This window comes from Rhinoderma darwinii, chromosome 5 (assembly GCF_050947455.1).
Source record: "Rhinoderma darwinii isolate aRhiDar2 chromosome 5, aRhiDar2.hap1, whole genome shotgun sequence".
NCBI classification, from domain to species: Eukaryota; Metazoa; Chordata; class Amphibia; order Anura; family Rhinodermatidae; genus Rhinoderma; species Rhinoderma darwinii.
This window is the reverse complement of record NC_134691.1, coordinates 90,211,360-90,226,893: the sequence shown is the minus strand read 5'-3', so window position 1 is coordinate 90,226,893 and position 15,534 is coordinate 90,211,360.

The window sequence follows — 15,534 nt, the reverse complement described above, 5'->3', positions numbered from 1 at the left end:
TGCTAAGCTTATGCAACAATGACATTACAATAGCTTTTATTTTAATAATTTTTCACCGTTTTGTCACACTTTTAGTGGGAATTTTTACAATTGCTGCAATTACAAGAATCATAGCAAAAAAACATGACAAACCAATGAAAAAAAGCGGCACTGACAACCGTTAGGCCAGGTTGCCATGGGTCGGATATGCTGTGTAAAACTATGCAGCGTATCCGACCTGGAATCCGAAGCACATTTTGTCCAAAAAACCATACCAAATTGTAGCGCAGTTTCTCGGGCGGAATTTCTTCATACTTACCCCGGCCGTTGTCATGGTTACACGTCCCTCCAAGGCCTTCCGGCCTCCATGGATGATGCTGCAGCCCATATGACTACTGCAGCCTGTGATTGGCTGCAGCGGACACATGGGATGAAGCGTCATCCCAGGAGGCCGGATTGGAGGAAGAAGCAGGGAGTTCTGGGTAAGTTTCAAAAAAAAATTCTGAGTTGCGATTTTTGAGGCCAAATTACTGCGATTCCGCCACAAAAGTCGCAACACTTGGATATTTTTTGCAGGTTTTGCATCCCCATTGAATTCAATGAGTAAACCCGCAACAGAAAAGCAACGAAAACGCAGCATAAATTGACACGCTTCATATTTAAATTCCACAACGCAGGTGAATTTATTAACGTTTTTGCTGCATTTTTTTCTGCAAAGTTGGCATGAGATTTTTAAAATCTCATCCAGTTTCTACGACTGTAAATGCTGCGTAATTTCCGAACAGAATTCCGTTGCAGAAATTCCGCAGCATTTACGCTACCTGGGAACCCGGCCGTACTGAGACAGCTGTGTTGGATGTCCCTTTGGATTCACTAATTTCCCTTACCCTTCCCACTCCCTTTTCCCCGCAAAGAAAGTACAGGATGCTGTAACTGCTTTTTACCACTTCTCAACCCAGGCCATTTGCCACACTATAATCTATTGACATGTCGCTGCCACGTTGTGTTCTTTCCCACAATTTTCACAAAATTGCAACAAAACTGCACATATTTTGCCGCGATGTTTCAACAATCACTGAGAAAACGCTTTATGGTGGCGACATGATAATAAGTATTTAACTTATCCCTCCCTCTGCTTTTTTGCCTGCAAAAACAATACATATACAATTCCTACACCGATAGCTGTTACCGCTCCCTTGCACGTGAAGAGTAGTAACATGTGAGAGGAAGCGCGTGTTGTCTAATTGGGAGCTGTCACAGCCATCGGCTAAGCCATCGTCTATGCAAGGAGAAGGGGGAGGGATGCAGAAAATCAAAGGGGGGAATTTGCTTCCAACAGAAGTGCATTGGACCTAGGTCCTAGTGGTGACGTGCTGTGCATTCTTGCAGCACCCCCTTTACAAGGGTGGAGTGATGTGCCCTGTGCTGCCGCACAGCTTACCCACCCCTAAGGCCGGTCCTGACTGTAGCAAAAGGTAGGGATGGACCCCCAGTATCTAGATTATAGTAAACTGAACTGCACTAATGCAGCTTTCAAGGTATGGATAGCAGTGCTACAAAGGAGAACACACATAAAATTACAAAGGAGAATACACATAAGGGGGGATTCACACGAGCGTGATTTGGCAGCGTGTAGGCCGCGTGGTTTTCGCGCGGCACGCAATGCCCTATAGAAGTCTATGGGGCAGTACACACAGTCCGTGTATTTTGCGCAGCGTTTGTTCGCTGCGCAAAATACGCGACAGGTTCAATAACTCTGCGTATTTCACGCATCACGCACCCATTGAAGTCAATGGGTGCGTGAAAACCAGGCAGGTCGCACGGAAGCACTTCCGTGCGAACAGACTGAAACAGCGCACGAGCTGTCAAAAGGATGAATGGAAACAGAAAAGCACCACGTGCTTTTCTGTTTCCAAGCATCCAAACGGAGTGTCTTTGCGAGGAGCGAACCCCGACAACCGAAGCTAACTTCACCGGGTTCGGCCAAACTCGTTTTGGCCGAACCCGGCAAAAAAATGTCCGGTCCGCGACGTCGGGAGACATTCACTGTGCATGGTGCTGAAAGAGTTAAACTGTTTCAGCACCATGGACAGTGACTTGCGATCCCAAAATACATGAACCTGTAAAAAAAACCGAAGTTCTAACTTACCGATTACTCCTGTCTCCTTCCTGCAGTCCGACCTCCCGGGATGATACTTCAGTTCAAGTGACAGCTCCAGCCAATCACAGGCCAAGCACAGGCTGCAGCCAATCACAGGCTGCAGCGGTCACTTGGACTGCCGCGTCATCCAGGGAGGTGGGGCCCGATGTCAAGAGAGGCGCGTCACCAAGGACGCGTCACCAAGGACGCGTCACCAAGGCAACGGCCGGGAAGTTCTCGGTAAGTAGGAACTTTATCTTTTTTTTTTACAGGTTTATCGCTGTTGTGTTCGGCATTCACTGTCGAGGGTGCTGAAAGATTTAGCTCTTTCAGCACCTTGGACAGTGACGGGCGTTGACAAGCCTCATCTCTATGATGCCGGCTGCGCGAAAATCACGCAGCCGCGCATCAGACACGCATGACACACGCAGCTGTCAAATGGTTTTTGCGCTCACAAAACGCTGCGTTGTTTGCGCGCGCAAAAACGCAACGTTCGTGTGAATCTGCCCTAAGGGTATGTTCACACGATGAGAGGCATTTACGTGTGAAAAGACAGACTGTTAACAGCTGCCTCGTTTCACACGTAAATGCTCCTCCTCGTAATTTACGAGGCGTCTGAGACGCTCTGAGACGCTCGTAAATCTTGAGCTGTGCTTCATTGAGTTCAATGAAGAACAGCTCAAATTATGTGGCAAAGAAGTGCCCTGCACTTCTTTGCCGAGGCAGTCAATTTACGCGTCGTCGTTTGACAGCTGTCAAACGACGACGCGTAAATTACAGGTCGTCTGCACAGTACGTCGGCAAACCCATTCAAATGAATGGGCAGATGTTTGCCGACGTATTGTAGCCCTATTTTCAGACGTAAAACGAGGCATAATACGCCTCGTTTACGTCTAAAAATAGGTCGCGTGAACCCAGCCTTAGGGTATGTTCACACAACAACTCAAAATACGTCTGAAATTACGGAGCCGTTTTCAGGAGAAAACAGCTCCTGAATTTCAGACGTAATTGCATGTACTAGCGTTTTTCACGGCGTCTTTTACGGATGTAATTGGAGCTGTTCTTCATTGGAGTCAATGAAAAACGGCTCCAAATACGTCCCAAGAAGTGTCCTGCACTTCTTTTGACGCGTGTGTAATTTTACGCGCCGTCTTTTGACAGTGACGCGTAAAATGACCGCTCATCTGCACAGAACATCGTAAGACCCATTGCAAGCAATGGGCAGATGTTTGCCGACGTATTGGAGCCGTCTTTTCAGGCGTAATTCGAGGCGTAAAACGCCTCCATTACGTCTGAAAAGAGGTCGTGTGCACATACCCTAATAGTGTCAGATAGAAGAAGACTGCCATCTTGTTTCTACCTAAAAAAAAAGCACTTGCTAAGGAATTGGGAAATAAAAGACAACACTATGGAGCAGATTTTCTTAGACTCTTGATTCATAAACCAGTCTTAATCCAGATGTGGCTGGAATAAATTGTGCACACCCCTTAAAATATTTAGCGCACCTTTGGCTGTCCACGCACCAGAAGATTAAATCTACACCTGCTATGAGCAGGTGTAGAGTTGCGCTAAAATTTACACCAGTACCTGGTGTAAATGATAGTAAATCTGTCGGTGTATTGGTGGCCCCGTCCCCTCCAGTCCAACTGTCTACTTTCTGCACCACTATTAAAAGTGGGGAGAGGAGTAAAGTCACAAATTTTAGCGCAAATATGGCGTGCGCCAAAATATAAAAAAAATATATATAAAAAAGATAATTTAACGCCACAAATGTAAGCCACAAATGAATTCCCTCGATGACTTTATATTTTGTTGGTTTTCAATTTAGAATTTGAAACCCTATTTTCATCCCATTTAAATAAATAAGTAAATGTAATAAATAAATAAATAAATGTAAATGAGACCAAGAGACAAATGGTTATTTGAGCATTACCAATGTGGTTAGTGATAGATCTATTTTTATCAGCTGCTCAAAGCAATTGTAGACAAAATTGTTATTTGTATAAATTTCACTTCTTAGTAATATGTTATTACAAGTAGTTCCCGGAGTATTGCTCTATATTATGAAAAATTAATTCTAATCTAAATGTGTTAAAAAGTTATTTATTTGAAACAGTAGCTGAGCACTACAGTGCTGTCAATAAAATTATCATAATGTAATAGGTTACACTAACCAAACCTTCATATGACTAAAGAATTAATTGCTAAAACTTCTGGGAACAAGAGACAAAGCAATTTCACAAATAATTTGCTGCAATGATTCACGCCTCTTAGCACAGGTGTTGACAAAGGATTGCCTATGCTGCTATGGCTGCTCTCTGCTCAGGAATGGCTAACATTTCTTTCATTATTCTATTCACTGCGTGAATAAAACATTCCTGTACACGGAGTGACTATTATTTGGACGTTTTGCAAATCGCAACTCCTGCAACATCCGCAGTATCCGAGTTCCAGCAGACAGCCACGGTGACCACTCTTTCCTTCTCTGGCATCTCGTTATTGAAACTGCATCTACCTGTACCTCCCCAGTTTGAATCCTTGTCGCCCCAAGACATATGGGTACATCATGGGAGAGAAGCAGTTAGTGTGATTTGCTGTACAGTTATGGCATTGCTTTATCAAGCTGCTATCGATAGTAGCCAATCACTACTAACTGCCGGGGGAGTAATTAGAGCAGTCCTGTCCCAGCAAATGGGACAAAATGTTGACTGACGAATCACAGCATTAGGCTAGATTCACACGAGCATGGGGATACTCAGACATAATAAAAGTGAAGTTTTTCACGGCCGATGTGCCCCCGTGTGAGTTCCGTTTTTACATAGCAGTAAAAGAAAACAAAAACAGTTCTTTTGTGTAAACAGCCCCAGTATCTTCCCAATATCTTTCCCAATACTGATCATGCCCCCTAATCACTGTCATCATTTCTGTCTGATCACCCCATCCAGGGCCGGCCTTTGGGGTGTACGACCTGTGCCATCGCACAGGGCGCATCAATCCAGTCAGTGGATGGGGGCGTTGCACTGGCTCCTTTCCCCTGCTTGTGTTTGTGCTTGTTCGCCCGGGCGCTCCTTCTCTGCTCAGTGGCGCAACTACCACTGTAGCAGCCATAGCAACTGCTAGCGGCGCACCCGCTATGTCTGCTACAGTGGTAGCGACGCTGCATCTTTAGGATGCAGATACCATTGAATCCTATGACAGAGCAGGGATGTTTGCCAACGTATTGGAGCCGACGTATTGCCCCATAGGGTACAATATTTTCGTTTTATTTCTGTGGGGGGCACTGTCTACAAGGTGGAGGTGGGGGCTACTGTTTACAAGTGGGAGGTGGGGGCTGTATGGCAATATCTACAAAGGGGAGTTGGGTGCTGTATGGCACTGTTTACAAGGGGGAGGTGGGGGGGCTGTATGGCACTATCTACAAAGGGGAGGTGGGACAAAATTTTGCACAGGGCGCCATCAATCCTAAGGCCAGTCCTGACCACATCAGGTTTATGATCACCCCCCTGTGATCATTCCCTGTGATCATCAGTGTCTCCTAATCATCTTGGATCCAGCAGGACACTTCTGGATTCTGGGCAGTGTCCCACTGGCTCATACGGCCGGTACATGCCTCGGTTTCAACTGTATCTGTGTCCCCAGGATGCAGATACAGTTGAATCCATTGTTGAAGCAGGGAGCCTTGAGCTCCCTGATCCACCATTTACTTTGTGACTCCTGCCGTGAGCGGCTTTACATATACAGGCGCGATGCAGTGTGTGTGCCTGTCTGCACCCAGCCACACACAGCACATGAAGATATGTGCAGAGGGATTTCCACAGTGTGGACATTATTTTAATCAGGAGACATACTATTTTCATTTTTTTCCAATCAGGGGCACAGTTATTTTTTTACTGGGTGTTTAGTTGGATTAGGGTTAGTGTAAAGGGGGGGGGGGGTCAGTGTTTGTTTTAAAGGGGTTTGCTGACCCCCAGCCACTTCCTGATTACATGGTTGGGACATAACCGGGAGTTACGGAAACAGCGTAACTAGCTGAGCTACACTCTTTAGTAAATGGCAGTTACACTGTTTCCGTAACTACTATTTAGTTCTATGGGAGTTACAGAAACAGTGTAGCGTAGCGAGGTACGCTTTTTTTTTTGTAACTCCCGACCATGCAATCAGTAAGTGGCCAGGAGGCAGCATGAGCACAAAAAACTAGAACAGGGATTAGGGGGCACCATTCTAGAGATAGGTGTGGGTCCCAGATGTGGGACCCGCATCTAGCTGACATTTATGACATATCCTGTGGATATGTCATACATGTCCTTCATGGTAAAACTCCTTTAAGAGGTTAAGGTGGTCGGTGGGGAGGTAGCTCGGAAAGAGTTTCTATCAAAGTTATTAGAGAAAGGAACTTTAAAATCTCCTCCTATAAATAAGGTGGTAGAAGGAAGGCGTGTCAATTTAAGGAGAACCCGTTTCAGGGACGGGAGTTGGTAAGTATTAAGGGCATATACATTACATAATGTAACTGTAGTCCATGTTTAAGAACCAGTAAGAATAAGATATTGAACATAGGGGTCTGATATGGAATCAGTAATCTGCAAGGAACAAGTACCGGGGATCAATATTGCTCCTCATGCTTTTTTTCAATCTTGAGTGTCCACATACACTGTGTGGTAGCAATGCATAGCAGAGTCAAATGATCCTGATTTATCATGATGCAACTCTTGTAAAAAGGCCACATCCACCTTAAGTGTCTGCAATTCACAAAGAAGTAGGCGTAGCTTAACCACTGGTGTAAGTCCCTTGACATTCTAAGTAATTAGATGCACCATGGTAAATCAGACCAGTGAGGTGAGCGTCTGGGCATAGACGGCGGCCTGTTGCCTCTCTGAGGGGGCGGAAGCGCCACTGAAACCAACCCGCCGCCACCCCCTCCTGCGCTATAATTGTATCTGTGTCTATTGGATGCAGATACAATTACATGGATAACTAGCGCTGGCAGGGCAAAGAGTATTAGCTCCTTGCCCTGCCATTCAGCACTGTTCAATGATGCAAGCAGCGCGATGATGCCCCCATGTGGTGGCAGGCCAAGACCACTTGCAACAGGTCATTCCTGTCCCCCAGTGCTATCTTGACCAGATCGGAAGCCTCCGGGGCCAGTGAGCGGAATACCCCACAATATGCAGGTGGGCTGCATTGACGAGGTGCTTGTTGTGAGGATGTGCCCGGCTCCAATGGCTCGTGGCCTAATGTTTGGTCAGCCACCAGGTAAGCATCCAAGGGGCACGAACCAGAGAAACCCTTCCCAGATGTCGGGGTATGAGTTGGGGTTTTTTGGGAGCTTTATACACCATTAGGTGGCCTGGTCGGCAATTATGCAGTTTTACCACTGGTTTAGTGTAGTGGGAGAGCGGAGCTCATAGCAATAAGCCCTTCTCCATCAACCTATTTTCAAGCGCTGTTATTTTAGTTTTGATTTATTTATTTCTATGTTTTTTTTAACTTCTTAAGGACCATTTTGGCTTTTTGGCCTTAAAATTGTTTCGCTTTTTCGTCTCGTTCCATGAGCTATTACTTTTTTATTTTTCCATTAACATAACCACATTGCTTTAAGAAAAAAAAAAAAAAAGTGGTGTTATATAATGATACAATTTTGAGGTAGATATAATGTAATGTATAATATATACATATACGTATAATGTTTATAAACATTTTTAGGTGAAGAACAGCAGTTTTGTTTTTACAGTGTTAACGGCGATATCAAATTCATATCTTTATGTTTTACTACTTTTGCATAATAAAAACACTAAAAAAATATTCTAAGACCCATACATTTTTTATTTTTCTTCAGACAGAGCAGCGTGAGGGCTTGTTTTTTGCAGGATGAGTTGATGATTTTATTGGCACTATTTTTTCATTTTTGATCACTTTCTATTTCAATTTTTGGAAGGCTGTATAGCAATTCCTGCATTTTTTTAAAAATTGTAGTTCTTGTATTTTTTGTAAAATTTAGTAATGACATAGTTCGGGTCGCTACGGACACAGAAGTACCAATTGTGTTAACTCTTATTTTTACATAATAAATAAATAAAGCATTTTTAATGGCGGAAATAATATATTTTTTCTTTTTTTCTATATTTTTAAATTTTTTCTTTTTTTTAGTACCACTACGGGACTAGACTATGGGATTGTTTGATCACTCGTAACATTGACAGGCATCCTTTTAGGCTCTTCTTCTGCCAATTAGACCAGGCCTCTGTCTAGTACACCTAATAGGTGTACTAAGATGGCAGACCTGGTTGCCATTTTTAGACCCCTGGGGGGCCCCAGTTCTAGCGATTGCCACATTCACTTGTATTTGCGACCTCAGGATGCAGATTCAAGTGAATAGTATCTGTGCGGGCCGGCGTGATGACATCATTGCATCACACTGGTCTGCACATGTGTCCTGTCTGGAGGCCGTGGAGCGTTCCATCCATCGTGGGTACGGGGCTGGATAAGTAACATTATTTTTTTGGGGGGAGGGATTGCTGTGTGGCACTATACACAAGGGGGGGTGTATCACTATACAGGCACAATACACAATACAGGGGGATTGCTGTGTGGCATTATCTACAAGGGGGTTTATGCCACTATACAGGAAGTGGGCAGTCTGGCACTATCTACTAGGGGAGGATGTGTGGCACTATACAGGGGGAGGACTGTGTGCCACTATACAGGGGGAGGACTGTGTGTCACTATACAGTGGGGAGGGTTGTGTGGCACTATACGGGGGGGTGGGTTGTGTGGCACTTTACAGGGGGTGGGCTGTATGGCACTACAGGGGGGGGCTGTTTGACACTAAGGGGGAGCTGTTTGGTACTACCTACAAGGGGGGTGGCACTATTTACAAGGGGGATGTGGTACTATCTACAAAGGGGGGGCTGTGTGGCACTAACTACAAAGGGGGGGCTGTGTGGCACGATCTACAAAAGGGAAGCTGTGTGTGTGGCGCTATCTACAGGGGACACAGTGACACTATCGATGGGGCACAGAGAGGGCATTATTACTGTGTGGGGGCACATAGGGGGCACGGTTACTGATGGGGCTCTTTTATTGTGTCGAGCACTGAGTTATCATTATTACTGTCTGGGGCACTGTGGATTACGAGTTTGTTTAGAAAATGGGGTATAGGTGGGTAGGATGCTGTAAAAGCAATGTCTGTGTGTCAAATTCTACAGAGACGAGTCGTGGTTGGAATAAGTCGTCAGAATGGACCGGATGGAGAAAAACAGGGAAAGTGAAGGACTCTAATCAGAGAAAACATCACCTGGAAGTCACTAGATATAAATGTGCTGTAATCACTTACATTGTCTGCAGAGCTCCTGTGTATAACTGACATCTACCACTATATTGGCGCTACATGTTGGTAATATTGGTCTTTGTATAGTGGTTTTTATTCAGTAATAGTATGGGGGTATTATTCAGTCACTATGTGGTTATGGTGTGGCGGCATTATTCAGTATCAGTATGGGGGTATTATTCAGTCACTAGGTGGTTATCGTGGGGCGGTATTATTCAGTAACAATATGTGGGTATTACTCAGTCACTATGTGGTTATGGTGTGGTGGTATTTTTCAGTAATTGTATGAGGGTATTATTCTGTCACTGTGGTTATGGTTTGCTGGTATTATTCAGTAACTGTATGGGGGTATTATTCAGCCACTATGTGGTTATGATGTGGAGGTATTATTCAGTAACAGTATGGGGGTATTATTCAGTCACTATGTGGTTGTGGCATGGCGGTATTATTCAGTAACAGTATGAGGGTATTATTCAGTCACTATGTGGTTATGGTGTGGCGGTATTATTCAGTATCAGTATGGGGGTATTATTCAGTCACTATGTGGTTATAGTGTGGTGGTATTATTCAGTAACAGTATGGGGATATTATTCAGTCACTATGTGGTTATGGTGTGCTGGTATTATTCAGTAACAGTATGGGGGTATTATTCAGTCACTATGTGGTTATGGTGTGCTGGTATTATTCAGTAACAGTATGGGGGTATTAGTCAGTCACTATGTGGTTATGGTGTAGCAGTATGATTCAGTAACAGTATTGTGGTATTATTCATTCACTATGCGGTTATGGTCTGGCAGTGTTATTCAGTAACAGTATGGGGGTATTATTCAGTCACTATGTGGTTGTGGCATGGCGGTATTATTCAGTAACAGTATGAGGGTATTATTCAGTCACTATGTGGTTATGGTGTGGCGGTATTATTCAGTTACAGTATGGGGGTATTATTCATTAACAGTATGGCGTTATTATTCAGTCACTATGTTGTTATGGTGTGGCGGTATTATTCAGTAACAGTATGGGGGTATTATTCAGTCACTATGTGGTTACGGTGTGGTGGTATTATTCAGTAACAGCATGGTGGTATTATTCAGTGACTGTGTGGTTATGGTATGGCGATATTATTCAGTAACAGTATGGGGGTATTATTCAGTCACTGTGTGGTTATGGTGTGGTGATATTATTCAGTAACAATATGGGGATATTATTCAGTAACAGTACATATATATTTTTTGTGTGAGGGTGGGACATATGCTTTTTGGCTTGCAACACTCCTGGACGCGCTAGAAATCAGCGATGCCGTTCTCTGCACACCACCTTCTGAATTGATTGCATTATTGATACAATAATTCCGCATTTGGAGCCCCATTTTTAACTTTGCCTACACTTTGTCTAAAACCGGCCTTGGCTCCGGGGCCCAGCTACTATGCAGCTGACTTTCCGGCCCGGGCGGTTCTTCTCTGCTCTTGTGCTGACGCTGCATTGAAATCGACACATGACGTGTCATGTGACATTACAATGCAATGTATGTCAGACTCAGAGTAGCGCTGGGGCCTGAAGCAGAGAAGAAGCGCCCAGTGGTGAGTGAAAACCAAACAGCACTCACTCCTCGGGACTCCAAGACATTATTCATACTTTGTGGGGACACTTGGGGGATATTATACTGTGTTGGGGGCATTATACGGTGTGTGGGGCAATATACTGAGTGGGGGCATTATACTCTTATGGGAATTTTTTTCATGATGGTGTGGGGCGCCCAAAACAATTTTGCACAGGGGGCCATCTATCCTAAGGCTGGCCCTGGTTAAACCTAATTTAGGAATGTAAAGTGTTGCAATCTCTAAAAGAAAATCAGCAATTTGTTTTAATTAAAAGCAGATTCTAACTTCTAAATTGTTTTATAAAGTAGGGCAATGTCTGGTGTTTCGTTCTAATTTGATGCACAGATATGTATGTTTCACAATGCAGAACATCCCATTACTCATGCAAGTTCTTTTGCTTGTGTTTGTATTTCACAGCTGTATACAACAGGGACTATGTCACAGTAATAGCTTTCTACAACTTTACATATAAAGTAATGTTTAGCACTACAGTCATTCTTTATTTTTAACAGAAATTATGAAATGTTAAATACTTTTGTGTCAAAAAAGACAAAAGTATAATAGGTATGATACCTTTATTGGCTAACCATAAAAGTTCTATATGCAAGCTTTCAGAGCACAGAGGCCCCTTCTTCAGGCAGTTTACAAATGAATGACTTAGAAAAAAGCACAACATTTAGATGTTACACAAAGACAATTAGTACATGAAGTGATATATCATTAAGATAAGCCGGGGCAATAAAACTGAGGTTATAGGGGTGATGACTTAGGAGTTAAGGCATCTGGAGTCAGTCTGATGGGGGACGTGACGTGTGTCCATGTAGTGGCTCATAAATCCTGGTGTTAGATTGAGGCCTTGTGTCAATGACTTGAATTTTATCATCATCTTGAATTCCCAAATTTTTCTTTCTCTGTTGTTTTTAAAATGACCCTTCAGAATGAGTACCTTTAAATCTGCCAAACTGTGGTCTGGTCCAGAGAAGTGTTTTCCCACGGGTGTATCCACCTCCTGTTTTATTGTATGTCTGTGAAGATTCATCCTGGTTTGTAGTTTTTGTATTGTTTCTCCAATGTAGATTCCTTTATTGATGCACCTTGTACACAGGATCATGTACACTACATTGGAGGATGTACAGGAGAACGTGCCAGTGATTTTATAGTCCTGCTGCGTGTTTGGTATCTGGATGGTGTTTGATGACCAGATGTTGGTACAGGTCTTGCATTTTCTACTGTTGCAAGGAAAAGTGCCAGTCTCTGATGGTGGTGAGAGGGCACTTCTGACCAGGAGATTCCTTAGGTTTGGTGGCTGTTTGTATGCAAGGAGTGGTAAATCTGGGAATATTTCCTTCAGTTTATTGTCTTTGTTAAATATAGGTTGGAGATCAGCAGCAATTTTCCTCAAGATGTTCATTTGGGGGTTGTATATGACCACTAGGGGAACCCTGCTGTTGTCTTCCTTCTTTTTGTACTCCAGAAGATTGCTCCTTGGAATTCTTGTTGCTCTGTAGATCTGATCATCTATAATCCTTGGATGGTATCCCTGTTGTAAGAATGTATTCCTCAGTGATAGCAGGTGTTGTTTTGTGTCTTCACAGTCTGAACAGATCCGTATGTATCGCAGAGCCTGGCTGTAGATGATGGATTTCTTTATGTGTCTCGGATGGAAGCTGTTCCATCTCAGATATGCTGGACGGCCTGTAGGTTTATGGTAGATTGTTGTTTGTATGGTATTGTCTCTCATGTATATGGTCATGTCCAGAAAATGTATTTGAGATGTAGAGTAGTTGAGAGTGAGTTTGATGGTAGGATGGAACTTGTTGAAGTTTTTATGGAAAGAAAGCAGTTCATGTTCAGAGCCTGTCCAGATTATCAGCAGGTCATCAATGTACCGGAAATATGCTAGAGGTTTAGTTGCGCAGGTTGATAAAAACTCTTCCTCTAGTTTGGCCATGAACAGGTTAGCATATTGTGGTGACATTTTGCTACCCATAGCGCTTCCCATACATTGCAGATATATGTCTTTGTCAAATAAAAAATAATTGTGATGGAGTACGAACCTGATGAGTTGTAGGGCTGGCTCTGTCGCTAGATTGTTCTTTTGAAGAAAGTGTTGGCATGCGGCTATGCCATCCTCATGGGGGATGTTAGAATATAAAGATTCCACATCCATAGTTGCCAATATTGTTCCCTCTGGTAGTGGACCTAGAGCTGAGAGTTTGCAGAGGACATCTGTGGTGTCCTGGACATAACTGGGTGTGCACCTCACCAAGGGCTTTAGAAGATTTTCCACCCAGCCAGAAATATTCTCAGTTAAAGTCCCAACACCTGAAATGATTGGTCTCCCTGGATTGCCTTCTTTATGTATTTTAGGTAACATGTAGAATGTTCCCATTCTGGGATTGTCCGGTATAAGGTCCATTAAACTGTCTGATACAGCGTTGAAATTATTGATGATACGGACAAGTTCTACTGTGTATTGTTTGGTGGGGTCTTCATTAAGCAGGGTGTAGTATTTTCTGTCTGAGAGTTGTCTGTGTGCCTCCTGGATATAATCGGATGTATTCAGAATCACTACAGCGCCTCCTTTATCAGCTGGTTTGATGATGATGTCTCTGTTGGATTTTAGTGATTTTGTTGCATTCCTTTCCTCCATGCTGAGATTGTGTGTTACTTTGTGTTGTTGGTCCAAGATCTCAGATTTAACTTTTTTTCTGAAGCAGTCTATGTAGTAATCCAGAGTTTGATTGTATCCAGGTTGTGGGGTCCAGTTTGTCGTCTTCTTCTTTCTTGATGTTTCTTTTCCCATCCCGGCTTGTGATGTCATATCTGTTTTGTCAGAAAAGAATTCTTTCAGCCGCAATCTGCGGAAGTATTCCTCCACGTCACTGCAAAACTGGGCTCTGTCAAGTGGTTTAGTGGGACAAAATGTAAGTCCTTTAGATAGAACATTCATTTCCATTTTGCTTGGTTCATACTGAGAGAGGTTTACAACAGAGGATGGTATATCCAAATGGTTATGTGGATTTTGCTTTCCTTCTTGTATTTTGAGACCCGATTTCTTCCTTAGTCTGTTGAGTTTCTTTTGTTTGCAGATGAGAAGTTGATTTTGTAATTTATTGTAGAATTCCTTTAATACTTGCTTGGTTAGACTTGATCCAGGTCCTTGTATTGTATCACTTAGGGAATTAATCTCATTTTGGATGGTTCTTTTCTTGTTGTAAAAAAATCCAATAAAGTGATTCCGCAGTCTTTCAGATGATCTGTAGCAAAGTTTCAGTGAAAAGTGAGTGTTGTAGGTATATTCCGCTGGGTTCTTGATCATGAGGCCTTTGGGGACAACAGAGAAAGAAAAATTTGGGAATTCAAGATTATGATAAAATTCCAGTCATTGACACAAGGCCTCAATCTAACACCAGGATTTATGAGCCACTACATGGACACACGTCACGTCCCCCATCAGACTGACTCCAGATGCCTTAACTCCTAAGTCATCACCCCTATAACCTCAGTTTTATTGCCCCGGCTTATCTTAATGATGTATCACCTCATGTACTAATTGTCTTTGTGTAACATCTAAATGTTGTGCTTTTTTCTAAGTCATTCATTTGTAAACTGCCTGAAGAAGGGGCCTCTGTGCTCTGAAAGCTTGCATATAGAACTTTTATGGTTAGCCAATAAAGGTATCATACCTATTATACTTTTGTCTTTTTTGACACAAAAGTATTTAACATTTCATATTGTCTCTGGCTAACACGGTACTACACAATTTTTTACTGTACTAACAGAAATTATGAAATAGCAACATATTTGACAATGCATGTAGAGCAGGATATTTTTTTAACCATTTTGTACTTCAGTATTTATAGCTCCCAAACCAGCAGCGGATAGAATGTTGTAAGTTTTTGTATCTAAAAATATATCTGTTCATACTTGTATCCATTTTAGGTCAGTTCCTCCTTGTTTTTCACCATTAGGTTACAAAGATTATTTTAACTTTTACAGATACAGCTGCTTTTTATCTTGTATACAGAGCAGCTGTATCTAGAACTGAATCTTGTATCGGTCAGGTCAGTGGCACTGACGGGTTCAGTGACAGCGGGTCCTGCGTGTCTCTGAGTGGGGGCATTATACTCTGACACGCAGGATCGAGGTGTTACCGATCACATCTAAATTCATAATGTAGATGTGAGCGATAACAGGTGGATACACTGTTTTATTAAAAAAATAAATTTCAAAGGTGTACATAGCTTATACTCAGTAGGATGTCAAACACATTTTCCATGATTCCACAGTGCTTCCCATAATCATTTTAACACATTATTTTTTAAATATTTCATGTATTCTCTTACTAAGATATAAAAAAAAAAAGAGGGATACACACCACCAGATATATTAGGGATGGAAAAAAGTTTCAATGTAAATACTAGAGATGAGCAAATCTATTCCACACAAATCGAACTTGTATCAAATTTTCCAAAAGTTTAGAATTT